Raw genomic sequence first — 26,530 nt, forward strand, 5'->3', positions numbered from 1 at the left:
GACCGCATCGTGTTGCAGGTCTGGGACGATGCCCAGTGGCTGTGAAACTTTCGCATGCGTAAGGGCACTTTCATGGAACTTTGTGACTTGCTTTCCCCTGCCCTGAAGCGCCAGAATACCAGGATGAGAGCAGCCCTCACAGTGGAGAAGCGAGTGGCGATAGCCCTGTGGAAGCTTGCAACGCCAGACAGCTACCGGTCAGTCGGGAATCAATTTGGAGTGGGCAAATCTACTGTGGGGGCTGCTGTGATCCAAGTTGCCAGGGCAATGAGAGACCTGGTGATATCAAGGGTAGTGACTCTGGGAAACGTGCAGACCATAGTGGATGGCTTTGCTGCAATGGGATTCCCAAACTGTGGTGGGGCGATAGACGGAACCCATATCCCTATCTTGGCACCGGCGCACCAAGCCACTGACTACATAAACCGCAAGGGGTACTTTTCAGTGCTGCTGCAAGCCCTGGTGGATCACAAGGGACGTTTCACCGACATCAACGTGGGCTGGCCGGGAAGGGTACATGATGCTCGCGTCTTCAGGCAGTCTCTTCTGTTTCGAAAGCTGGAGGAAGGGACTTTCTTCCCGGACCAGAAAATAACCATTGGGGATGTTGAAATGCCGATCGTGATCCTTGGGGACCCAGCCTACCCCTTAATGCCATGGCTCATGAAGCCGTACACAGGCAGCCTGGACAGTAGTCAGGACCTGTTCAACTACAGGCTGAGCAAGTGCCGAATGGTGGTGGAATGTGCATTTGGCCGTTTAAAAGCGCGCTGGCGCAGCTTACTGACTCGCTCAGACCTTAGCGAAAAGAATCTCCCCATTGTTATTGCTGCTTGCTGTGCGCTCCACAATATATGTGAAAGTAAGGGGGAGACATTTATGGCGGGGTGGGAGGTTGAGGCAAATCGCCTGGCCGCTGATTACGCGCAGCCAGACACCAGGGCGGTTAGAGGAGCACAGCAGGGCGCGGTGCGCATCAGAGAAGCGTTGAAAACCAGTTTTGTGACTGGCCAGGCTACGGAGTGAAACTTCTGTTTGTTGCTCCTTGATGAACCCTCTGCCCCTCCCCCACCACCCTGTTAACTCTACTTCCCTGCAAACCAACCACCCCACCCTCCCCTACTACCCTCCCCCCTTCGAGCACCACTTGCAGAGGCAATAAAGTCATTGTTGCTTCACATTCATGCATTCTTTATTAATTCAGCACACAACTAGGGGGATAATTGGAAAGGTAGCCCGGGATGGGTGGGGGAGGAGGGAAGGAAAAGGACACACTCCAATTTAAAACTTTAAAACTTATTGCTATGGAAATCATCTAGGGTGGAGTGAGTGGGTGGCCGAAGGCCCCCCCACCGTGTTCTTGGGCGTCTGGGTGAGGAGGCAATGGGACTTGGGGAGGAGGGCTGCTGGTTACAGAGGGGCTGTAGCGGCGTTCTCTGCTCCTGCTGCCTTTCCTGCAGCTCAACCATACGCAGGAGCATATCACTTTGATGCTCCAGCAGCCGGAGCATCGACTCTTGCTTTCTGATTACAAGTTGACGCCACCTCTCCTCTTCAGCCTGCGTTTCAGCACGCAACTTCTCCTCTTCAGCACGCCACCTCTCCTCTCGCTCATATTGGGCTTTTTTAAAATCAGTCATTGACTGCCTCCACGCATTCAGCTGTGCTCTGTCAGCGTGGGAGGCAGTCTGAAGTTCAGTAAACATTTCGTCACGCGTCCTTCGCTTCCTTCTTCGAATATTCACTAGCCTCTGCGAAGGAGTAAGATTTGCAGCTGGTGGAGAAGGGAGAGGTGGTTAAAAAAGATACATTTTAGAGAACAATGGGTACACTCTTTCACGTTAGATTTTGCTGTTCACAACATCACACAGCACATGTGCTTTCGTTACAAGGTCGCATTTTTCCTCTTATATTGAGAGTCTCCTGGTTTGGTGTGAGAGATCACTCACGCAGTGCCAGGACACAGATTTCAGCTTGCAGGCAGCCATGGTAAGACATACAGTCTTTGGGCTTTTTTAACCTTCTTAACATGTGGGGATGGTTTCAAACAGTACTGCCCTCATTTCCCATACCAAGCACCCGTTTGGTTGGCCATTTAAAATGGGTTTGCAATGTAAAAGGAGGGGCTGCGATTTCAGGTTTAACATGCAGCACAAACCCAACTAACTCCCCTCCCCCTCACACCCAATTCTCTGGGATGGTCACTTCACCCCTCCCCCCCACCGCGTGGTTAACAGCGGGGAATATTTCTGTTCAGCAGACCAGGAAGGGGCACCTCTGAATGTCCCCTTAATAAAATTGCCCCATTTTAACCAGGTGACCGTGAATGATATCACTCTCCTGAGGATAACAAAGAGCGATAAGGAATGGATGTTGTCTGCATGCCAGAAAACACCGGGACCATACGCTGCCATGCTTTGTTATGCAATGATTCCAGACTACGTGCTACTGGCCTGGCGTGGTAAAGTGTCCTACCATGGCGGACGGGATAAGGCAGCCCTCCCCAGAAACCTTTTGCAAAGGCTTTGGGAGTACATGAAGGAGAGCTTTCTGGAGATGTCCCTGGAGGATTTCCGCTCCATCCCCATACACGTTAACAGACTTTTCCAGTAGCTGTACTGGCCGCGATTGCCAGGGCAAATTAATCATTAATCATTAAACACGCATGTTTTTAAACCACGTGTAATATTTACAAAGGTACACTCACCAGAGGTCCCCTGTGTGCCCTCAGGGTCTTGGGTCAGTTCGGGGGTTACTGTTTCCAGGTCCAGGGTGACAAACATATCCTGGCTGTTGGGGTAACTGGTTTCTCCGCTTCCTTGCTGCTGTGAGCTATCTATGTTCTCTCCATCCTCATCTTCCTCGTCCGCCGAACCCGCTTCCCCGTTTGCAGAGAGGGACTCATAGAACACGCTTGGGCTAGTGGTGGCTGCACGCCCTAGAATGGCATGCAGCTCCACGTAGTAGCGGCATGTTTGCGGCTCTGCCCCGGACCTTCCGTTTGCGTCTCTGACTTTGTGGTAGGCTTGCCTTAGCTCCTTAATTTTCACGCGGCACTGCCGCGCGTCCCTGTTATGGCCTCTGTCCTTCATGGCCTTGGAGATCTTTTCTAATGTTTTGCCGTTTCTTTTACTGTTTCGGAGTTCGGCGAGCACTGCTTCATCTCCCCAGATGGCGATCAGATCCTGTACCTCCCGTTCGGTCCAGGCTGGAGCTCTTCTGCGATCCTGGGACTGGGACTGGGACTCCATCATGGTTACCTGTGCTGATGGGCTCTGCATGGTCACCTGTGCTCTCCACGCTGAGCAAACAGGAAATGAAATTCAAACGTTCGCGGGGCTTTTCCTGTCTACCTGGCCAGTGCATCTGAGATGAGAGTGCTGTCCAGAGCGGTCACAATGAAGCACTGTGGGATAGCTCCCGGAGGCCAGTAATGTCGAATTCCGTCCACATTAACCCAATTCCGACCCCCTAAGGCTGATTTTATCGCTAATCCCCTTGTCGAGGTGGTGTTAGGAAACCGGTTTAAAGGGCCCTTTAAGTCGACAGAAAGGGCTTCGTAGTGTAAACGTGTCCAGGCTTAAGTCGATTTAACGCGGCTAAAGTCGACCTAAACTCGTAGTGTAGACCAGGCCTGAGTTCTAGGGATGTACCACATGCATGGCTAGGGCCAAGAGGGGGTAGAAGAGGAATGAGGTGCAATGCATGGTTTCTATGAGTGTTGAGGGAGGGTGCATGGGCTAGTATTTTCCCTAGCCTTGTTCTTGGGAATGCTGAACCATTTTGACTGAAATTTTCCAGAAAGATTTTGCCTGAAACAGACATCCAACAAGAAAAACAAAAAACAAAAACTAACCCAAATGGTTACAGTTTGGCAGAGTTATAAGCAAGTATCAATAGGTTCTTTTAATAGGAAGTGTTAGGCAACCTTAGTAGGCTGGGCTTCCAGCCCCACCTATAACAAGAATACAGGACTACATGGACCATTAGTCTGACCCAATATGGAAAATCTTGTATTCCTATGGCTAGAATGAAAGCACTTGTTTTGCTATTTGTATACCTCTGACAAAGGAGCACATGGGCACGACCTCATCACCAGTGCACAAGAGATGAACCTCAGCTTCACTTCTCCCACCATTCCCCTGGGGCTCAAAAGGAAGAGCTGTAGGAATGGCTTCTGGCGGGGCAGAATGGGGAGTGCGCCTGTAGTAAAGCATGGCTCCAAATCCAGGGGTGACTGAACCTGGGGCCAGGAAACTTTTGTAATTTTTTTGCTTATGGTTACATGGTTTGATTTATGCTGGAAGAGGTTGTCCCTGCTGAAAAATCCTTTCTGATTACTGCTGTTTAGCTTCTGTTGAGTCATCTCACCAGCTTAGCATATGGAAACATTTTAAAGTTTTCTTCATGATAAAAAAAATGTAAAGCTTTCTTCTGTATTTTTCCCTTCGCTTCCTAGTCTTTAGCTTCAACAACCACTACTGTGTCTCAGATTCCCTGATGGCCTGCTCCTCCCCGTAACACAGGGGAAGGGGGAGGAAACAAGAGAGATCAATTTCTAAGCAGCACTCATGTCCATTTCAAGCAAAACGGCCTCGTTGGGAGGTGTGTGATAGGGAGGATGGGTCCTAACTCTAGTCCCTTGCATGTACCTGTAGCTCCTTATTATATGTGCCTTTGTTGGGGACACGTCTCTCTGTCCTGTCTGCAGTATAAAAACCATCTGCCATTACTGACTATTCCTGCACTTCTTCACTGTGTGAAGTATTGGTTTCATGCCTTAATAGCACAGATAATACTTCTGACGATCTGTAATTTTATTGGCATTCCATGTTCCAAATACATTATTTCACTGTAAGCTAATGTTGAGACTCAGTTATGTCACCCGATTAAAATCCAGGTCACTTCCCCATAGTTAGGGGATGTCTAACAGGAGAATGGTCTAAATTTAGGAGTGAAGACCTCAGTCAAATAAATTGAAGTACACTTGCCTACACAAAGGAGAGCTTAAACAAGGCTATGGCTTAGAGAAATGTCATATGTCAAATTTTAATCACATTAATAACATGTAGCCTAGGCTTGTAAGAATGTCACTGGCACAACAGAACACATTCTTGTAATACACAAGCCTAGTGAGCATAATCATAACCATGCTGGCAACAGGCCCAATGACTATACAGCCTCCTGCTTTCCAACAGCTAAAGGAACTCTCCTTTAACACAAGTGACAGTGACTTTATTTTTGGTGATGAAGCTCTGGGGTTCGACTTCCACAGCTGACTGTAGCATCTATGAGAGTATGTGACAAAAGTTTATGATGTTCTCTGAAGAAAGTAAGAGAAATAAGCGAGGGACCTGAGAAGACCAGTGGCCTACAATCCCCCTCCCGTCACAAAAAATTCAGGAACTATTAGAAAGAAGAAAAAAAAAAACAAAAAAAAAAAACCAGACTATATTCCATCAGCATTTCCCAGATTAGATCAGCAATAGCCACCTGTCCCTTCTCTTCCCTCTGCCCCTCTCCTGTCACGATCATCTGGAGATTAGTGTGAGAAAATGAAGCAAGCCATGCCCTTGCCTCTGATCTGAAGGAATGGCCATTGTAGGGATGGGACAGACAGACTGATTGACCACGTTCACCAGGGCAGGAAAGACTAATGATGCTCCTACCACACAACGGTCTGACAAATTAAATACTTGTCTCACACAGAGTGCCCCCCCCGCCCCCAATATTCCCACCTGAATGGAGGGACTCTGTGTCAACCCATATTGGGAGGATCTATTCAAATAAATGGGAATAATTGCAAAGTAAACGAGAGAGTAAAGGAGGCAGAATTGAGCCGTGTGTGATTTCCCTAATCTCAGAGTATTAAAATTGAAAGCATTTGGAATTTACATAGCAGCCTTGGGAGAATATTATTAGGCATATTAATTCTACCACACAGTGAAGCTACTGTGTATCATTTCTTCTAATACTCAAGAGAAAGAAGCAGCATTGCTCACTGAAGATGCTAGTTGTTTTAAGGGTAAATGGGTAGATCAAACTAATCTCTTGCTTTCTAAAGTGCCATGACCACCACTGACACTATATAAAGAAAAATACAGCGTAAATAACAGTAAAGACCTGCTATCCAAATTTGAAGTCATTTCCATACCACTATGTGAATATTTTAATTTAAAATGTATTATAATATAAAAGAAAATACTCTAACAGTTGTAGATCTATCAGGGTGGTTTTTTTGTTTGGGGCTTTTGTTTAAGAAAAAAAAAATCAAATCTTAGTATAGATACAGCTTTGCAGATTATTTTAAAGACCCCAGGGATGCAGAAGTACGGTTTATCCAGAGTGTGTTGCTAGGAAACCTTAACATTGGCTAAGTTAATGAGCAGAACATTATTTTACAGTTGAAATAATGTAACAGGCAGATCTAGACCACATGAATAATCAAACAGGTTAGATAAATAATCCACAGCTTTTCAAGTTTAGTATTAAAATATCATATTAAATACAGGTATTGTATTAGAACAATTAATGATTAAGATTATACATTTTAGGCTATTAATACATCAATAGCAGCAGTTAAAGTTAAAGAATACACTGTCTTGTATGTATGTCACTTATTTCTCCCATAGAATTACATTTTTGGTTGTGACAACTGCTTTGTCCTTTATATCCCCGCAGTTTGTTTTCTTTTGCACTGAACAATTAATGGGCCAGATCCTCAGCTGGTGCAAATTAGCAAAATCTGGCCCTTAAATGTGGGGGCAAATATATAAAGCATCAATAATTGTGTGTTTCCACTGAGGTAAATTAAGAGGCAAATATTACACAAGGCCAGAACTTCAGCTGGTATAAACTGGCTTCATTGAAGCCAAAGTTCCACTGTGTAATATCTTGCTCTCAGCTAGTCCCATTGGGATCAGCTGTGTCTGGGAGACCTATTAGGAGGTGGTGGAGGTAAAAAGAAAGATACAGACATGGGATAAATGGGTTTAGAAAAGTTATGTCCCATCCTCAGACAGGAGTGTTTGAGTGCAAAAGGCATTTTGCTAATGATCAAGCCTTCTAAAAAAAAAAAAAAAAAAAAAGGATGTAGTTCCATGTGTCCAATAACATTCACAGAACAATGTTACATTACCAGGTTTGCTTAGAAATATTTAGACAAGCAGCACGATCTAATGGGTTCTGCATGAGGCTAGGAGCCAAATGCTAATCATGGATCTACCATAGCCTATAGCAAGTTGGTGATCCTAGGGCAATTCACTTAAAAGATTCCTATGCACGTCTGCTTCCCCATCAGTAAATTGTAATAGCGATTATGATCTTCCTATGCCACAAAAGTGTTCTTAGGACGTGTGTTGGTGTCACTAGGCATAACCCTAGGTAACTCGGGAGGGTGGAAGACCATGAGTGTCGATGAAGCCTTCCTGCACTAGGCCTAAATGAACCAAAGCTCCTCCATGTTTGAACTTTAAATCGACCTAACAAGCCAGCAACAGAGAATGGAATGTGTAACAGTCAGTTATCAGTTGCAACACCGCTCAAACCGGTATAAAGCGGTAGTAATAAGGCCTGCATGCTTCTGGCTGAGAGGCAAGATAACAGATCAAAGGGAAAAGGACAAGATAACGGTTCAAAGAAGAGTTACTAATGAGCTAGACTTATAGCCGCCACGATGACTTAACTGCTTAAATGTAACTGCTACTGCTTAATGTAACTGCTATAGGGAGGAGGGAGGGGGAAAGGGGGGGGGAAGGGAAGAGCTTAACTAAAGTAAAGTATAAAAAGAGAAAAACTGCTTATGTTGGTGTGCTTGATCTGAGACGTGCCAAGTCTCCTTGCACCGCTTTGGGATCTCAAATAAAACTTTGATTGCTTCTCCACCCTGGTGTGTTCATTGGGGCGACGCACACCGGGCAACGAACCCCGCTGTTGCTTTCCTTGGGCACTCTGTGCCGGCAACACCTGTGTGTATTATCTGTATAGATATTCAGAAATACAGACTACATACATACTATTCATTAGGCAAGCAAAATCTATTATAGTATTCTACAGTAATAGTATTTTAGAATATTTTAATTACTGCAGTTGAATGCTGTAGCACATTTTCAAATACACATGCACTGTATACAAATGTTTACTTAATACTTGAAGTTACATTTTTGAAGTTCATCTTTGAAACTCCATCTTTTAATATTAGATGTTCATCCTAATATTTTCTGGTTAATAGCTGTGGATTTTGGGGGGCGGGGGAGGGGACTGGCACAAGTAATATAATGGAGAAACTCTGATTTTCTTCATTTAAGAGGAGTAACTGGGTTCTGAATCAAATATAACTAGCATGTGTGTTCTGAACATTCCAAACATGATTACCATAGTTGTGAAATAAGAATGCCAAGAATTTGAATTGCTCATGAATCACCCATTTTCAAGTCAACAACTAAATAAACTTCCTGACAGACTGATCTTGCCCGAATGTGTTTCATAACAGATATATAAACATATTTCTCAATTGATTGCTGTAATGATGAAATATTTGCTGGTCTGTGTCAATAATCTTCATTAGAACCTTTTTCTGACTACAAGGAACAGAAATATTTCAGAAATATTCCACATATGCAAGACATCTGCTTTGATAATGAATGATAAAGAAATTCTGCTTGTTAATAGTTCAAACTTATTATGGTCAGTGTTTATTTAAACACGTTAACTTACAGTAAATATCCCAAGTGCCCAAGATAAAGATTTATGATTTTCCATGAAGACCTGGGGTTTTGAATCTCTAAACTGCTAAGCGCTAGCTAATTCAGATTCCCAGGAATATTTTCTTAAATGAAGCTGCACTGCCTAGAAATTAAGCTTATTAACATCATCCCTCCCCTTCTCTCCAGTTGCACAGACTGCATTTGCTGATGTAATAATTCAATGTGACCAAGGCACCAAGGCAATACTCTCTGTCAAGTGGGAAAACACGGTGTAAACCAAAATGATCAAAGGCCCTGGAATATCTGGAGCATCTCATACAAAGATACTTCACTTCAACTTTTCTAAAAGATTCTCTGCAGTTAATGGATCCGTGTGAGAGGATTGTATCAGAACTATTACAGCAGGAAGGATATAACAACATTCAGGTTTTACATGCAAATATAGTCTTATCTGCATTGCAGATTGCTATTTAATGTGTCAGATGGAGATTAAAAATATGCTTAGATAAAAGCTGCATCTCCTGGAGCTTAAATATAATATTTTCAGTTTTTTAATAAATTGATCATTTTATTTTCAATTAGTAGCTGAAATTCTAGCAAATATTCAAAACAGACCAGGTGATTTTAATTAGGTTTTTCATTTTTAAAATACAAAGAATATGGTGTTTGCCATGCACTTTCTAAGCATTAGATATTTTAAGTTACATACAAAAATTAGAAAAGGATTAAAGATTTAAAGCTCCACATTTCATTTCCATTTCCCAAATCTACAGTGCTTAACAATAAGCTTTAATTTCATAAGTCAAATAATAAAAATTTGAGTAGGTTAAAATTACAGAAGTATTGATTCCTGCTGCACACTATGTGAATAAACTTGGCAAGAGGAACCCTCCCTCCCAGGCCAAAGAGTAACAGCAAAAACTGCTTTGCCGTTACTACTGCAATGTCAGGGCTGCAGCAGCCCCTGTTTGATGTACACCAAACCCCGACACATGGAAACGACTGGTAAATTGCGTAGTCATAGATCCACCCATCTTTCCTGTGACCCACCCCCATTCCTGCTGGGGTGTACTAGAACTGTGTTCAGCAGCATATAGGACAAACAGATTCTCTGTGTGCACACATGCTTTTTGCATCCTGCCCCTTTCTGTGGTGTGGAACCTCATGCTTTTTGGAGTGTGTAGAGCTTTCTGCAACCCAAACTTGGGTCAGAGGATTTGAGCCAAAGTGAACAAAAAGTAGCGCTATGTTGTGTGTATGCATACTATATATTAGCTGTTCCTTTGTACAATTCATAGATTTACACTGTTTATATCCTATCAGATTTACAATTCTTTCAGCTGTCATGCTTTATCATGAGTCAAATGTAATTAAAAATAACTGAGCTGCCATATATCAAAGAGCCGAAATGGATGAAAAATAAGAAAATTTAAACCAGATTTCAGGACAAACTTCCTAATGATGGAATTGTGGAATAACCTTCCAAGATTACCAGAATAGTTATCTTCCCCGTCATTTGAGACAGTTAAAGCTCATGGCTAACAACAGTGCCATTTTGGACAGGTCTCTCAGGTGTTCAAAGTCCTAGCTTTTCACTAGGAGGCATGGGTGCTTGGGGACAAATTCACAAATGTACTTAAATGCCTAACTGCCTCATTAGTCCATCATCATTAGTCTTAAGTCCATCATCTAGGCCAGTGGTTCTCAAATCCCTCCCCCCCCGCAGACCACTTGAAAATTGCTGAGGGTCTCGGCGGACCACTTAATGATCTTTCCAAATGTTGTTTGTACCGTTAGCTATCTATTGTAAAGCGCTTTGGATAAAATATATAAATAAAAAAAGAAAACATTTTTTGTTCTACAAATAAAAGCACACCACTCATATTTTAATATCAGTAGTCTTACATTTCTAATGCGATGGATGTGCCCTCTCTCTCCCGCCACAGCAACCACAGAGCTGAGGCTGGGAAAGAGGGCCGTCTCTCCCCGGCAGCTGCAGCCCTGGAGTTGAGAAAAGTCACCTCATTCTCTGGCCGCCACAGCACTGCACATCCCAAATTCCCTTCACCCTACTGCCCCCCTCCCACCTGCCCCCTATTCCCCCCAAAGCCACCACCTCACTTTACATGTGCATCTTCTCCAGAGTCCAGGCACCTAATTAGTGGAGCCACATCTACACGGTTCCACTAATTAGGTGGGTGGCTTTTCATTCTCTCGTGTGCAGCTGCCCAGGCGTGCACCTTAGAGGGAACTATCTGCAGACCACCTGAATGGAGCTCACGGACCACAGTTTGAGAACCTCTGATCTAGGCACCACTGACATGCTCAAAACCACAAGCTGCTGCCTCCCTCTCCCCCCTGTTGGGTCAGCATTTGCAAAGGCAACTAAGCCCTAATGCTACCCCACAGCTGATCAGCTGCTTGGAGCGCCAGCACAAGCTGAAGCCCTCACTGTTCCAAAGCAGGAGTCTCAAACTAGGTGTTCCCCACTCTCATTCGGTCTGTTGCCAGCAGGGCTTGATCCTGTAGACGTCCTCTGAGCATGCCTTCAGGGTCAGGCCCCACTGATTAGCATGCCTAAAACCTGATACCTGTCAGTACACAGAAGAGGAGGGGTGGATGCATGTCACAAAAGTGGACCGTACAAGAGACAAGTAAGGGAAGGGTGAACATAAACATAACAGCCATACTGGGTCAGACCAATGGTCCATTTAGCCTCCTATCCCATCTTCCGACCGTGGCCAGTGCCAGATGCTTCAGAGGGAATGAACAGAACAAGGGATTTAATCAAGTGATCCGTCCCATTGTCTAGCCCCAGCTTCTGGCAGTTGGACACGAAGGCCCAGGGGTTGCATCCCTGATCATCTTGGCTAACAGCCAAGCAAATATCCTCCATGAACTTCTCATTCTTGCTTGATCCCAGTTATAGTTTTGGTCTTCACAACATCCCCTGACAATAAGTTCCACAGGTTGACTGTGCACTGTGTTAAGAAGTACTTTGTTTTGTTTGTTTTAAACCTGCTGCCTATTAATTTCAATGGGTGATCCCTGGTTCTTGTGTTACGTGATAAAGGGAGAAAATAACACTTCCTTATTCACTTTCTCCACACCATTCGTGATTGTATAGACCTCTATAATATCCCTCCTTAGTCATCTCTTTTCCAAGTTGAACAGGGCCAGTCTTTTTAATCTCTCCTCATATGGAAGCTGTTCCATACCCCAATCATTTTTGTTGCCCTTCTTTGTACCTTGTCCAATTCTAATATATCTTGTTTGAAATGGGGCAACCAGAACTACATGCAGTATTCCAGGTGTGGGGGTACAATGTATTTATATGGTGGCATGATGATATTTTCTGTCTTACCTATCCCTTTCCTAATGGTTTCTAACACGGTTAGCTTTTTTTTTTTTTTTTTTTTTTTTGACTGCTACTGCACATTGAGCCGATGTTTTCAGAAAACTACCCACAGTGATTCCAAGATTTTTCTTTAGTGGTTACAGCTAATTTTGATCCCATCATTTTGTATGTATAATTGGGATTATGTTTTCCCATGTGCATTACTTTGCACTTAACACTGAATTTTGCCAGTTTGATGCCCAGTCACCCAGTTTTGTAAGATTCCTTTGTAATTCTTCAGAATCTTCTTTGAACTTAACTATCTTGAGTAATTTTGTATCATATGCAAATTTTGCCATCTCATTGTTTACCCCTTTTTCCAGATCATTGATGAATATTTGAACAGTACAGATCCCTAGGGGACACCGCCATTTATCTCTCTCCATTCAGAAAACATAATTTATTCCTACCCTTTGTTTCCTGTCTTTTTATCCAGTTACTGATTCATGAGAGGACCCCCTGGCAAATGTGTGTAAATAAAAGTCTTTAACAGTCAGGGGAAAAAACAAAACAGTGGATCTTGACATGGTAGAAATGACTGCGCGCACACCCAAGACTTGATTAACAAGGACACTGATGAACCCAAACCAGTGGAAACAGATAACTGAAAGTGTGCACTAAAAGAGATCTGTCCAAGTGTCCCTTGTCATGGCCAGGACATAGGCACCCTGATCTAGCAGTTAGCAACATGGTTCAGGAGAGTCCTGATAACCTGAACATGGATCAGGCAGAAGCCAGTTGCACTAATCTGGACTGAGTCAGGATATCTAGAATCAGGCAGAACAGAGTCTATAGCAGCAGGTAAGGGGTCCAAGCAGCAACCAGATAGAGCTGTCTGCACAACTGGGCTGTCTCATACTCTGTGGGTTTAAATACAAAGCCCGGCCCAAGCAGAGATCCCAGTGTTCCTCCAATCAGGGATTAGGGTAGGCCTTGCCTGATGTAGTTTCATGGTCTCTCTGGGTGGTCAGGTGGTAGTGAGCTGCTAAGTGAGAGCAGGGAGACATCAGTCAATTAGGAACCATGTTGACCATGGTTCAAAGCATGGGGGGTTATGATGACCTGCTGCTGTGTAAGATGACTCTGGGGGAGATGCTATCTGACTCAGAATAGGTAAAGCCTGCTGCACTTACCCTAAGGAGCCTCAATTGCTCAATCAAACCTCTGTAAAACCCCAAGCAGGAACTCCTATTCCTATTTAATTTTTAGTACATGATTTTTATTACACGTGGAAAAAATCTAAGTGAGAAAGATTTTCTTGATTTGCTGACAAGGTATACAAGGAAACATTTCAACATCTGTCTTAAGGTTAGAGAGAGTTCTGTGTGGTGCAGAGAGTAATTTGGTTGCTTAGCAACTTCAGTTGCTTAAATTAGCTAGATCTGTCCAAATAGGTTGGGAAAGAACAGAAGGGAGGGTAAGCTCCAGAGGTGTCCCTCTACAGCAAAGATACATGCAGCATCCTATGGATCACTGCAGAACCTCTATGCCCATTTTTGCAGCTGGCTGGTAACTGCATCTTCAAACTACAGATCCTGCAGCAACAAAGCATTGGTTGGGAGGCATTTCCCCTTCCTAAGCCCACTCCTGCTATCACTAGAGAGAAGAGGGAGTGCTCCATCTTTGATGAGTCTCTCATGAAGCTGTTTTTACTGCCACACAGAAGGGAGAAATTGAGCTCACCACTGGCCACCAGATAGGTGTCACTCTTGCTCCTCCCACTCAGAGCCACTTGTACTACCAGAGACCGGGGGCCGAGTGATGTGCTGGCCGCCCTTCCCGCAGCCCCCATTGACCTGGAGCAGCAAACCACAGCCAGTAGGAGCTGCGATCGGCCGAACCTGCGGACGTGGCAGGTAAAGAAACCGGCCTGAACTGCCAGGCGCTTTCCCTGAACAAGCGGCGGCCTGACTTTGAGAAGCACTGGTCTAGCCCTAATTCTATTTCAGTGATTGCAGGACTGCTGAGTGCTATAGGCTCTATGTGCACACTACAGAGTGCTTCAAATAACAATGCATATTTGGAATGTGGGGAAGGGGCCTGGAATTTATCTTTCCCAAGTAAATAAAAACCTGGTTTAATACTCCAATGGCACACAAATAAATTCCAACATGGTTTTTGGAAGGTAAGTCACATGTAAAATATTCAATATTTTTTCCACTCATAAAATACACTAAAATGTTGATTTTTCATCTCTCTTCCTGCTTCAGTTGGTTATTCCCTGCCTTTGTTAAGAGGTGGCAGAGTAACCTACATGAAGACCTCTGCGGTTTGGGGCTAGTATTAAGCCCCCAGGCAAATGTCTAAAATTGTATTTACAGACAAGTCAAATTCAGCCATTTGACCTACAGTGCAGGCGCTTTTGAAAGTTCCACCTGTAGTGACATTGCCTTTACTATCAAGTGACCTTGGTTCTGTGTTTCAAAATCACCACTGAAACTTGCAGGGTGCCTCAAGACAAATTGGCTCATTATTTGTGCCAGATTAAAAATAAATAAATATGAGGTAGCTACCACCACCTCCCCCCACTATGTTAAACCTTCTTAATATCTGCATTTTAGACTTCAGTCACTTTGACGCAGAGGCGGTCTTTATGTTATGGTTGGTACATTACCAAGCATATTGTCAAGGTTTCAAAAATAAATACTAAGAATATTTTGCTCTGAGCTGAAGAACCAGCATGCCATAGTATAAAGCACTAACTATGCTGAAAATGCTATCATCGTCAGTGATCCCTCAAAGTCAAGGATGATCTTTCACAGGTTTTATTTTTTCCATGGATCCTTTGGTGACTGAGGAGTCCGATTCTTGAGTCACAGAACCATTGGCAGACATTGCAGGTGGTGTTGGAAGACAGGCTTGGGCCACGATTGCTGCCCACATATCATGTCTGTCAGTGAATGTTTGGATTTCTTTTGCTTTGTCCTCCCACCATTTGTTTTTGATATTTTGGATCTTCCTCTGAACTTCAGCTTTGAGCTGATGGAAAGAGCTCTGCTTTTGACTGGATAGTGGTTGGTTTTGCCAGTCACAGAAAGCTTTTCTCTTCTGGTTCAAAAGGGCTGTAATCTCAATGTCGTTGTCAAACCAGTCCTGATGGTGGCAGATAGCAAGGCCAATGGATTCCTTACAAACCTCATGGAGGGTCTGTTTTAGGGCTTCCCAGTCGTCTTGAACACTTGTGTTGTCATCTCCAAGTGTGCGTAGGGCCAGTTTTTCCACTGAGGAGCATTTGGAAGTTCTCTTGGTGCACTGAGGATTGAAGTCTTTGGATGTTGTATTGCTAACTGTGTGATTTGGATTGTTTTCTATGTTTTGGTGCAATCCTGATCAGGTGGTGGCCAGTCCAGCAATTGTCGCCTCCTCATGACATGAGATGTCCAAATCACCCAGGTCCTGCGTTCTATAATGACATAGTCTAGGAGATGCCACTGTTTTGAGTGGGGGTGTTGCTAAGTTGTTTTGTATGTCTCGTTTTGTCTGAAGATTGTGTTTGTGATCACAAGGTCGTGCTCTGCACATTTGATGAGTAAAAGGAAGCCATTTGAATTGGTCTTGCCCACTCCTTCCATTCCAATGGTGCTACTCCATATGTTAGAATCTCAGCCAACTCTTGTGTTAAAGTCCCCTAAGAGGATTATCTTATCGGTTTCTGGAATGGATGACAAAATTTTATCAAGGTCAGTATAGAAAGATTCTCTCTGTTCTTCTTCAGCTTCAAGAGTTGGTGCATATGCACTGATGATAGTGGCAAATGACATTGACCAATTGGATGCAAAGGGTCATAAAGGTGCTCGTAGATGCCGACAGGGAGCTCAGTCAGGCAGTTGACTAGAAGGTTTTTGATTGCAAATCCAACACCGTGTATTCGCCAGTCACTTGTTGGTTTTCCTTTCCAGAAGCAAGTGCAACTGCTGCCCTCTTCCCTCAAGTGGCCTTCATCTGCACGTCTTGTTTTGCTGAGAGCAGTGATGTTGATGTTGTACCTCAAGAGTTCTCGGGCAACAATTGCTATTCTGCGTTTAGGTCTTTCACTTTTCATGCCATAGCATTTGCAGCATAGTTAGTACTTTATACGGACCTGCAATACTGTATCAGCTACACTGAGGAATTTATATTGCCTGCTGGTATCAGAAAATAGGGGTTTTGTAGGGAGAGGAAAGAAAAGCAACAGACTTCCATCCCCTCATTCATCTCTGTCAAGGCTGATTCCCCACTCTGGCACTTCGAGTGCAGAAGGTGGGGACCCGCAAGGATTCTAAGAATTAATACTGGCCACTCCAGGCTTGTATTAAACTCCCAAGGTTACGGCTTCTCTCTGACCTTGGATTGGTAAATGCTGCCACCACCCAAGTGCAGAACCCCTTTGAGAGCCCAGGAAGGCACACTTGGGAATTCCTTCCTGTGGGGTACCCTCAAGCCCTTTCACCCTTCCTCCTCCCCTCCCCCCAAGGAAGAGCTGAGAAAGAAAAACAAAGGAAACCAGCTGTTGCCACCAGCTAATTTAAACATGTGAACAAACCTCTTAGACACAAAAAATCCAATTCTGTTCTTAAAAAAGGTAAATTTTATTAATTAAAAGAAAGAAAAATACATCTGTGAGCTCAGGCTATTGCTAGATTTAGAGGGGAAAAAAACTACAAGGATTAAGCATCAAGAATAGCTTTCTTGGGGTCCAGCTTAAAAGGTTAAAAGCAAAACAAAAGCACCTGGGGTTAGCACAGAGAAATCCACAAACCATGAAGAAATAAAAGGAATAAACCTAATCACGTCTTCCTAGACATTTCCTGATCTACTTACATATCTGGGTTTTAAATAAGTAGTTTCTAGGTCTGACACTGATGATTTTTCATACCTGGCCCAAGCTTCTTACAGCATCTCTCTGCCCTGTCCCCTCTCTCCGGGAGAACAGCCAGACAGACAGACAAAAGGGGAATCATGTTTCAACTTTAAAAAGTTCTAGACTTCCGATTGGCTCTTTTGGCCAGGTGCCCACTCACTTCCTGTTATCTATGCATAGCAGAGAGACTTTTTAACCTTTTACAGATAGAGCAATTAGAGAACAGCAACTAAGAGGGATTATATAGCTACTGGCTGGCTGGGTGTCCATAAAAGGGAGTTCCCCCCTCCCCTTCATTTATCACAATCTCATACTGAAATTCTGCAAGCTGATCGCAAGGGACCATGTAAAGATACTTTTGTAGAGCCAGTCAGGAACCAGAACTTCAGACTTTAAAAACAAAATGTAATCCTAGTTTGGACCAAAAAGCTAAAAAATTGAGATTTTCCATGGGGGGGGGGGGGGGAAAAAGGTGTTTTGATTCAGGACCATCAAAATGTTTCATTTTATTTAATTTAGACTCAGTTATATAACTATACATATAAACTATATAAGTGTTACCAGTTAGAATACAGATCAGTTATATTTTATATTATAATTAAAAAATAAGCCCTAATTTCAATATGAAATGTTTTATCTAGATTATATTAAATTATATTGTTAAAGTTGAATCAGTAAAGTCAAAACAGAAGATTTAAAACAAAAAGTCATTGAAGTTTCAGAATTTCCTGTGGAACATGAATTCCAAGTACTGACCAGCTCTAGGTCTAAGCCTTCTATTTCCAATAGTCCATTAATCCTACTGTTCATGAGCGGGAGGTGAGATTGTTCTGCTACCCTTTCTCCATGTTGAAGTGGGGGGAGGAAGCCTGTTCTTCCTCCTTGCCAGTCTGTATGGAGAATGGAAACAGCAGGATGCTGCTCTTCAGACAAGGCCAAGAATAAGGGAGCTACTGAGTGACTGCTTCCCAAAGGCCATGAGAAAGGCTAGCATTATGGGACCGCTAGGGAAGAGGTCAGAAGATCTCTAAGGCCTTGCAAAGCCCAAAGGAGATCTGAACAAGCTCTTCATTCCTGTTCATGCATATTCAGGGATTTCAGGGGGGGGGGGGGGGGGATGTGTGGAGCAGCAGGTGGAGGAACACCTAGTTCCTGCATGGAAGCAATGAGGAGGGATAGGGAGCGGTGTCCCAAATGACAATTTAAGCATTAATGTAAAACATTCTTCCCTAATCAGAATAGAAATACACTATGCATTGAAAAACACATTGCAACTGAATTTTGTTGCTAAAAGAAGTGTGGGATTAGTAATAATTACAATCTTTCATTACAGAAAAGAAGAAAATCCAAGATCAAAGTTTAACAGCAATAAAGTAATTTTTTTGTTTTGTTTTTTTAAAAACAAACAGATATTAAAAAAGCCTAACTAACTAACTCTTGGCCTCCTATCCCCAGGCACTAGCAAAACTACTTATTTCTGATAACATTTATAAAGATAATGCTTTCATTTATTTTGTTGATTCCAATGGTTCCTGCCTATAAAATTTCTACATTTAATATATAATAGAAGAACAACCAAAATGCATGTAGGACCAAAGTTAGATATCAGCACCTTTATGCAGGCTACTTGTTACTAATTTACATGCTTCATGGTTGGAAGTCATCTTCCAGAACTGGGTACTTTCAGGAATGCCTTTCCATCCAGGGAAATATAGTTAACAACTAACTGAACCCAGCTTTCAAATAATTTGTCTAGATCAGGATGCTTGCTTTTACATGCCTAAGCTCACACTCTGGAAACTTTAATACAGCACTCATATCACTGCTCTACAGCCAAAATGCTTCTGAAATAAATGAAGTCAAACTTTACTAATTCTGGGTCACTGAGAACGAAAATGATGCTTAAAATTGTTGATTGGCTCTAGTTTTCAAGATATGCTATTGGGTCAGTATATACGACCCTTGACTTGGGAATGGCAGAGGATAAGTGAGTTATAAAGGGAAGGGATCTCAATTTAAACCAGAAATGACTAAAATACATCTTTGACTGGATCTATGAATAAATCTATGACTGGGTTTGGACAGTACTTGCTTTTTAGGCAAAACAATGAATGATGCAATCTGAAGCTGGTATTGCGTCATACATGATATGAATTGCATCATGTTATTCCTAGAAGTCACGGATGATGCAATCATAATGAAACTTACATCACTCTGCTGAACAAATTGCCCGATATCAGCTCTAGAAATCATACAGTGTCGTGCTCTCTTATTTGTCAGTGTTTGATTTTGCAAAGGGACACATTTCTGTTTAGCCAAAGTGAGCAGAGATGCCTCGTACTTGTGTGAACAGTGCAGATAACTTCTGCTATGTTTGTGGTGAAGTGACTTTTGCATCACAAAAGTGCAGTATAACCACTATGGTTAAGAAAGCCTATCACCTTTATTTTGGCTGCAAAATTGGAGATCAGGACAAGAGGTGGGCCCCACATATATGCTGCAACACTTGTGCAACAAATCTTTGCCAGTGGTTGAACAGGAAAAGGAAATCTATGCCTTTTGCAGTGCCAATGATTTGGAGAGAGCCAACATACCAGCAATTGTTACTTCTGCATGGTGCCTCCAGTTGGGAAAGGTGTGTCAAAGAAGAAAAAGTGGACTGTGCATTATCCAAACATTCCATCAGCTATACGCCCAGTACCCCACGGAGAAGGACTGCCGGTTCCTGATGCACCAGAATCACTCACTTGAGTCAGATGAGGAAGAGGAAGAGGATGAAACTTCTGGTCCTGAACCATCAATGTCACAGGACCCACATTTTCTCCCATCCTCCTCCTCTGAACCACACCTCATAACACAAGGTGAACTGAATGACCTTGTCAGGGATTTGGAACTACCCAAGAGTAAGGCAGAGCTGTTGGGCTCCAGACTACAGCAGTGGAATCTCCTGGCAGGTGATGTTAGGGTTTCCATGTTCCGTGACCGTCAAAAGGATCTTGTCCCATTCTTCTTCATGGAAGGTGATCTTGTAGCCTGCAACAACATCGATGGTGTGATGGCAGCCCTCAACATCGTTCACGATCCAGATGAGTGGAGACTGTTCATTGATTCATCGAAGACGAGTCTTAAAGCTGTTTTACTGCATAATGGCAATGTTTTGCCATCAATTCCAGTTGGTTATGCAGTCCATGTGAAGGAAACCTATGACAACATGAAACAGCTTTTGAGGTGCATAAACTATGACCATCATCAGTGGCAGCTTTGTGGCGATTTGAAGGTTGTTGCTCTCTTGCTTGGTCTGCAGACTGGATACACAAAGTACTGCTCTTTTCTCTGCAAATGGGATAGTCGTGCAAGAGATTCCCACTACATCAAGAAAGATTGGCCACTCCGACAGTCATTGGAGCCTGGGAGGAAAAGTGTTCAGCATCCACCACTTGTTGAATCAAGGAAGATTTTGTTACCACCCTTACACATCAAGCTGGGTCTGATGAAGAACTTTGTCAAGGCCATTGACAAAACAAAAGCAGCTTTCAAGTACCTCCGTGGAAAATTTCCAAGGTTAAGTGAAGCTAAGATAAAGGAAGGTGTCTTTGTTGGTCCTCAGATTCGTGAACTTCTTCGAGATGATGCATTTGACCATGCACTGCGTGGCAAGGAAAAGACGGCATGGAAAGCCTTCCAGTTAGTGGCAATAAATTTTCTCGGAAACAACAAGGCAGACAACTACAGGTTGTTGGTAGAAAACCTCCTCAAGGCATACAAAAGCCTTGGTTGCAACATGTCACTAAAGATACATTTTTTGCACTCTCATCTAGATTTTTTTCCACCGAACTGCGGAGCAGTGAGCGACGAGCATGGCGAGCGATTTCACCAGGACATTGCAACAATGGAGAAACGCTATCAGGACAAATGGAGCCCATCAATGCTTGCAGACTATTGCTGGACAGTGACAAGAGATGCTCCATTTAATGAATACAAGAGACAAGCCAAGAAGCGCCGAGTAGACACTGAATAGGACTAAACTATGTACAGAATAGTTTTTTGCCTTTTGTTTCATAATAAATTTTATTTATATAACCCTTTTGCTGATTTTTAAAGTGTTACATAAACAGGACAGGTGAAATATTATCATGTAAAGCAACCATAAACACATGAAAAGACCTAGGTTTACAATTTATGATTAAAACTCTACTATCTACACAATATACATAGACATAAAATGTAAAATCTTAAATATCTTAGAAACAGTAGCCAATCCGTTGTTTTAATTGTCATATTTGAATTCAGCACATCAAAATATATAATAAATAGCACATTTTATCTCTGAAGCAGACGACTTCTCAAAAATTGTAGACCAGTGTTTGAAAACTGGGCCGCAACGGCAAGTCATTTGTTGAAATCCAGACTCCTGTAACAAATCTGTGGTTGTATAGTATGTACTCCAGCTGCACTGCACATTTGTGATAAAGTGAACAAAATCCCAGTCTTTTGTTCCGGATACACAAGACTTTTGTCATGCATACACACACACACCACTAGACTGTGCCCAGCCCTGTGCTAGTATACGAAGGAGATAGAATGCAAGGAGGCTTCTCTGTACAGGGACCAGGCACAATCTCAACCTAGTGAAAGGGCTATGCAAAGCAAAACACTTTGGGGTTAGCCTTCCCAAGAGAAGGTGATCACAGGCTTGCTCCTCCTCCGCTTAAAGAGCCGATCCTGCACCATCTTCAAGATGATACTGGGGCCACAGCATCACTGTACCACTTATAACTCTGGGAAGCATTTGTCCAATTCATACACAATGCATCCTGAAGCTCTCATTGGGCAGCACACATCTGGTATACCCTCAGTGGGAACGGTGACTTAAAGGCACATTAGGGAGCGATTGCTAAATACTGACCCTCTGGGGGGAAAAAAATAATCCCTTTAAGAGCTCTCAAGCTGTGATATCCAAAAGTGATCCCCACAAATAACTGAAAGTTTGGAATTCTGAAAATCTTGGCCTGGAATGTTAATTTTTGTTGTAACTAAACCATTATACCTGGTGTACTTTCAGGCTTTCCTTTCGGTCAGTCCTAGTAAATCTTTTCTTTTGGACTGTGCATGTGAGTGCTTATTGAAGTGTAGCCAATTCTTGCCATTCTTATTACAAGCCTCACAATATTTGGTGTTCTTCATGAAGCCCCAGCTCCCTGAGAGATGATATGATAATCTCAGCTTTCATTTTTAAAAAGATTTCTTAGGGCTAGTCTACACTTACCGGGTAGTTAGACGGCTGGCAATCGAAGTTCCGGGTTCGATTTATCGCGTCTGGTCTGGACGCGATAAATCGAACCAGGAAGTGCTTGCCGTCGACTGCGGTACTCCAGCTCAACGAAAGGAGTACCGCGGAGTCGACGGGGAGCCTGCCTGCCGCGTGTGGACCGCATCTGAACCGCGATAAGTTCGAAGTAAGGTATGTCGAATTCAGCTACGTTATTCACGTAGCTGAATTTGCGTACCTTACTTCGACTTGGGGGGTAAGTGTAGACCAAGCCTTATTTTATTCTTGTGAAGAAAAGCTTGAAAACATGAAGCTTAAATGGTAAAAAGCCAGATAAGTAAAAAACAACCCCAAACTCATAATATTTTAAACTACTATGATACATTGTTTTTGGATCATGACTTTTGAATGCTTGGGGTTTATAGTGGATCACAAACTAAATGAGTCGACAGTGTAACACTGTTGCAAAAAAACCCAAAACCAAAACAAAAAACCACACAACAGCATTCTGGGATGTATCAGCAGGAGCACTGCAAGAAAGACATGAGAATTCTTCCACTCTACTCCATGCTAATATGGCCTCAACTGGAGTATTGTGTCCAGTTCTGGGCACCACATTTCAGGAAAGATGTGGACAAATTAGAGAAAGTCCAGAGGAAAGCAGCAAAAATTATTAAAGGTCTGAGTGGTGGGGTGGCTGCCCAACACAGGCAGGAGAAGGGTTAAGGCAGCCTTGGAGAGGCTGCGCAGAACCCAGCCAATCAGGAAAGGGTTCATTGGGAGAGCCAATCAGGAGAAGGCTTGCTGGAGCAGCCCATATATAAAGGGCTGCTCAGCAGAGCAAGAGGTAGTTGCTTCCTGGAGGGCAAAGGGGAAGGAGAATAACAGTGTTCTCACTCTTTTGGTTGGGTACAGCAAAGGTCTGCCAAGGAGCACTGGGGATATTGCAGTGCTGGGCTGGGTAGCAGAGCTCTTGGCTGACCATGGCCATACTGAGGCCCGGAAGCAAGGGCAAGGAAGGTGCTAGGGTTACAGGGGAAGTGGCCCAGGGAAAATAGGTAGCGGGAATAGGAGAAGGGGCAGTAAGTGGCTACCAGCTATGGGATCCCTGGGTCGGGACCCAGAGTAGTGGGTGGGCCTGGGTCTCCCCTCCCCTTTACCACTACTTGCCAATTAGGATAGTGGCCTAAATCCAGACTGCAGTTTGCCCCTGAAGCCAGGGGCTAGAGATTGCAGTTAGCCGCTGAGGCAAGTGGAAGGACTAAAGGGAGAGACAGTGGGGGAGGGTACAGCTGGAGGGCCGTGTCCCGAAGAGGATGCTGCAGTCTGGGAACGACGTGGGTCCAGATGGTGGAAAAAGTGGAAGTAATGGCGAGTGAGACACAGATAGTAAAAGGTACCCTGGTGGTCCAAGAGAGTTAATTCCCAGCACGACCAGCAGGAGGTGCCGCAGCAGTGAGTCAGCACCGTTACAGTCTAGAAAACATGATCGGAGAGATTTTTAAAACTGGGTTTGTTTAGTCTTGAGAAGATTGGGAGTGCGACATAAGAGTTTAAGTACATAAAAGGTTATAAGGAGGAGGTTGAGAAATTATTCACGTTAACCTTTGAGTATAGGACAAGAAACAATGGACATAAATTGCAGCAAAGAAGGTTTAGGTTGGATATTAGGAAAAACTTCCTGTCAGGGTACTTTAGCACTGGAATAAATTGCCTAGGGAGGTTGTGGAATCTCCATCACTGGAGATTTTTAAGAACAGGTTAGACAAACACCGGTCAGGAATGGTCCAGTTATTATTTAGTCCTGCCTTGAGTGCAGGGAACTGGACTAGATGACCTATTGAGGTCCCTTCCAGTCCTACACTTCTACAATTCTATTGTTATTGGGAACACAAACACGTGCTACAGCCCATGGGACCCAGAAGATGAAGTGCATTCAGAATTTGATCTGCATTATATCTAGGTTGTTACCAAGTATCTGAAGAGGTATAGTGTAAAATAGCTGTCTAGTGTGGGGACAATTACACAATGAATTTATGATTTAATGGATAACATGCTGTCTGTGTCTCAGATACCCTGCATATGATGCTGATTTAATTTATGGGCAGGTAGTTCAGACATCATTTTAATGATCTTATTAAAAATGCAGGATTGGTAGAATGTATTTTCTCAACTTATGTTGATGAAATCTGTTTTAAAGGTTGTATTTTTATTCTTACTCCACACATATTAGCATAACAAAGATTAGAGGAGAAACAGCACAACATTAATCTATGCTTGTGGCAAAAGTTTCTAAGAACAGAAACTAGAGCAAATGATAAGGATGGAACTACAAACCATTTCCATTCTAGTCTAAAGCAGGCAATCCAATTTACCATTAATGAGGATACTAGCACAGCTCTATCTCCCATTCTGACACTTTAGACACACACTGCTTTTTTTTTTTTTAAACTCGACATCAGATTTCAGATGAAAGTAAATTTGTGTAAACGAATAGCAGCTTTATAGATGAAAATGTGCCTTCCATTTCATATTTTTAGAGGGAATCAGGCTTATTGTGTAGACATGGTAGATTTAAGGGAGGAGGGATAGCTCAGTGGTTTGAGCATTGGCCTGCTAAACCCAGGGTTGAGAGTTCAATCTTTGAGGGGGCCATTTAGGAAATTGGGGTAAAAATCTGTTTGGGGATTGGTCCTGCTTTGAAGAGCAGGTTGGACTAGATGGCCTCCTGAGGTCCCTTCCAACACTGATATTCTATGATTCTACATTACTGTATGTTGCACAATGCCACATAGCTGTTCTTAATTTGTCACAGAGCAGTTATGGAAAAGCAAGTTTTCAGTAAGGACTGGAGAAATGTAGCATGCACTAAATTATAATTTAAATACTTTAAAAATATCATCTTGGATACTTGCAAAACAGAACTTTGAGATCCACAATTTTTATGCCTCTTCTAATTGAATAAGTTACATAAAAATCTTATAAATAGCCTTAAACATTACAAGCTGAAGGGCTTAAATCCTCTTGAGAAGCTTTAGGACTTTACAAGAGAGGAGTATATTTGCAGGTCTTAGCCACTAAAGAGATGGAGAAGGTCTTTCTATTGTCAGTCATTCCTATTTCCCCCTCTTCCCTCAACTTTTCTTTAAGTGTTTGGCAGGATCTCGACGGCTAGACACAGGCATTGCTGGAAGGAAGCTCTGGATGCATACAGGGCGACAAAGGCACATCCTGCCACTGTGCAGCCAGAGGAACATGGGCAATGCAGGCAGCAGAGGTGCCCACGTAGGTGAAGACAAAAGCCTCTCCACCTCAGACAGAGAAGGTGGGCATTTTATTTGCTATATCACTGGTAATGGGCCCCCTCCCTCTGGCCCGACTGCTGGTACTCCAACTGCAAGCCTCTCTTCCTTTCCTGCCCCTAAAAGGTCCCAAGGGACAGCCAAGCCATGAGTCAGCCTGGAATTTTGAGCAGCCATTGCAGGGAAAGAGGGCTTGATGCCAAAGACAAGATGGTTACCGATGTTCTGACATGGCAGCAGATAAATCAGCTTATTTCTCACTAGGACCTCACAGCGTACTCAAAGCATTACTGAGTATGACAACATGCAAGCTGGAATCTACTTACATTAAAGACAGAAGTTGATTTACAGACATTAAGATTTAAGAGCAAGTGTGTAAAGATAATAAGAACAGGTTACATGCCAAACAAAAAGGTACATCAGGCTTCTTGAGTCTAAACTTAACTCTTAGGTTAAAATCCTTGTCTAAAGCAAGTTCTCACTTAAAAGCAGCCTCCTAGCATCACTAGCTCACATGGCCAGGATCCACCTTCCATGAATGCAAAAAGCACGGTCCTTGTGCTCTCTGTGAAAGATAAGTGTCTTTTTGCTTCTTCTGTTTCCCCAAACTCACTGTTTTCTCCCCTATAGGTCCCTTCTTGGGCTGCTAGCGCTAAAGCAGTGGTGAGCAAACTTTTCCTATCATGCCATCCATTACCAATAATGGAGTCTGCTCACGCCACCTCCCACCCATTACCGCACAGCCAAGACTTCCTCAGCAGAGGAGCTTGGGTCGAAGGCAGAGCGGGGCTGGGTGGCGCTCCCTCCCTGCCCCCTGTGAGGGCTTGCCTGGGCTCCATTGCACACACCCCTTAACCTTCCTCCACACACCCTGCCCCTACAGTTTGGGGAGCTGTGTGTTATAATCCTGTGTTTCACATTTCACACACACACCCACACCCCCCTTGCCCCGGCTGACCTATTTTTCCTGTTGACTTTCACACGTAAATAGGGCTTTCAGCGTGTTGGCTTTATGAT

This window comes from Terrapene carolina, unplaced genomic scaffold (assembly GCF_002925995.2).
Source record: "Terrapene carolina triunguis isolate 2854851 unplaced genomic scaffold, T_m_triunguis-2.0 Scaffold62, whole genome shotgun sequence".
Taxonomy (NCBI): domain Eukaryota; kingdom Metazoa; phylum Chordata; order Testudines; family Emydidae; genus Terrapene; species Terrapene triunguis.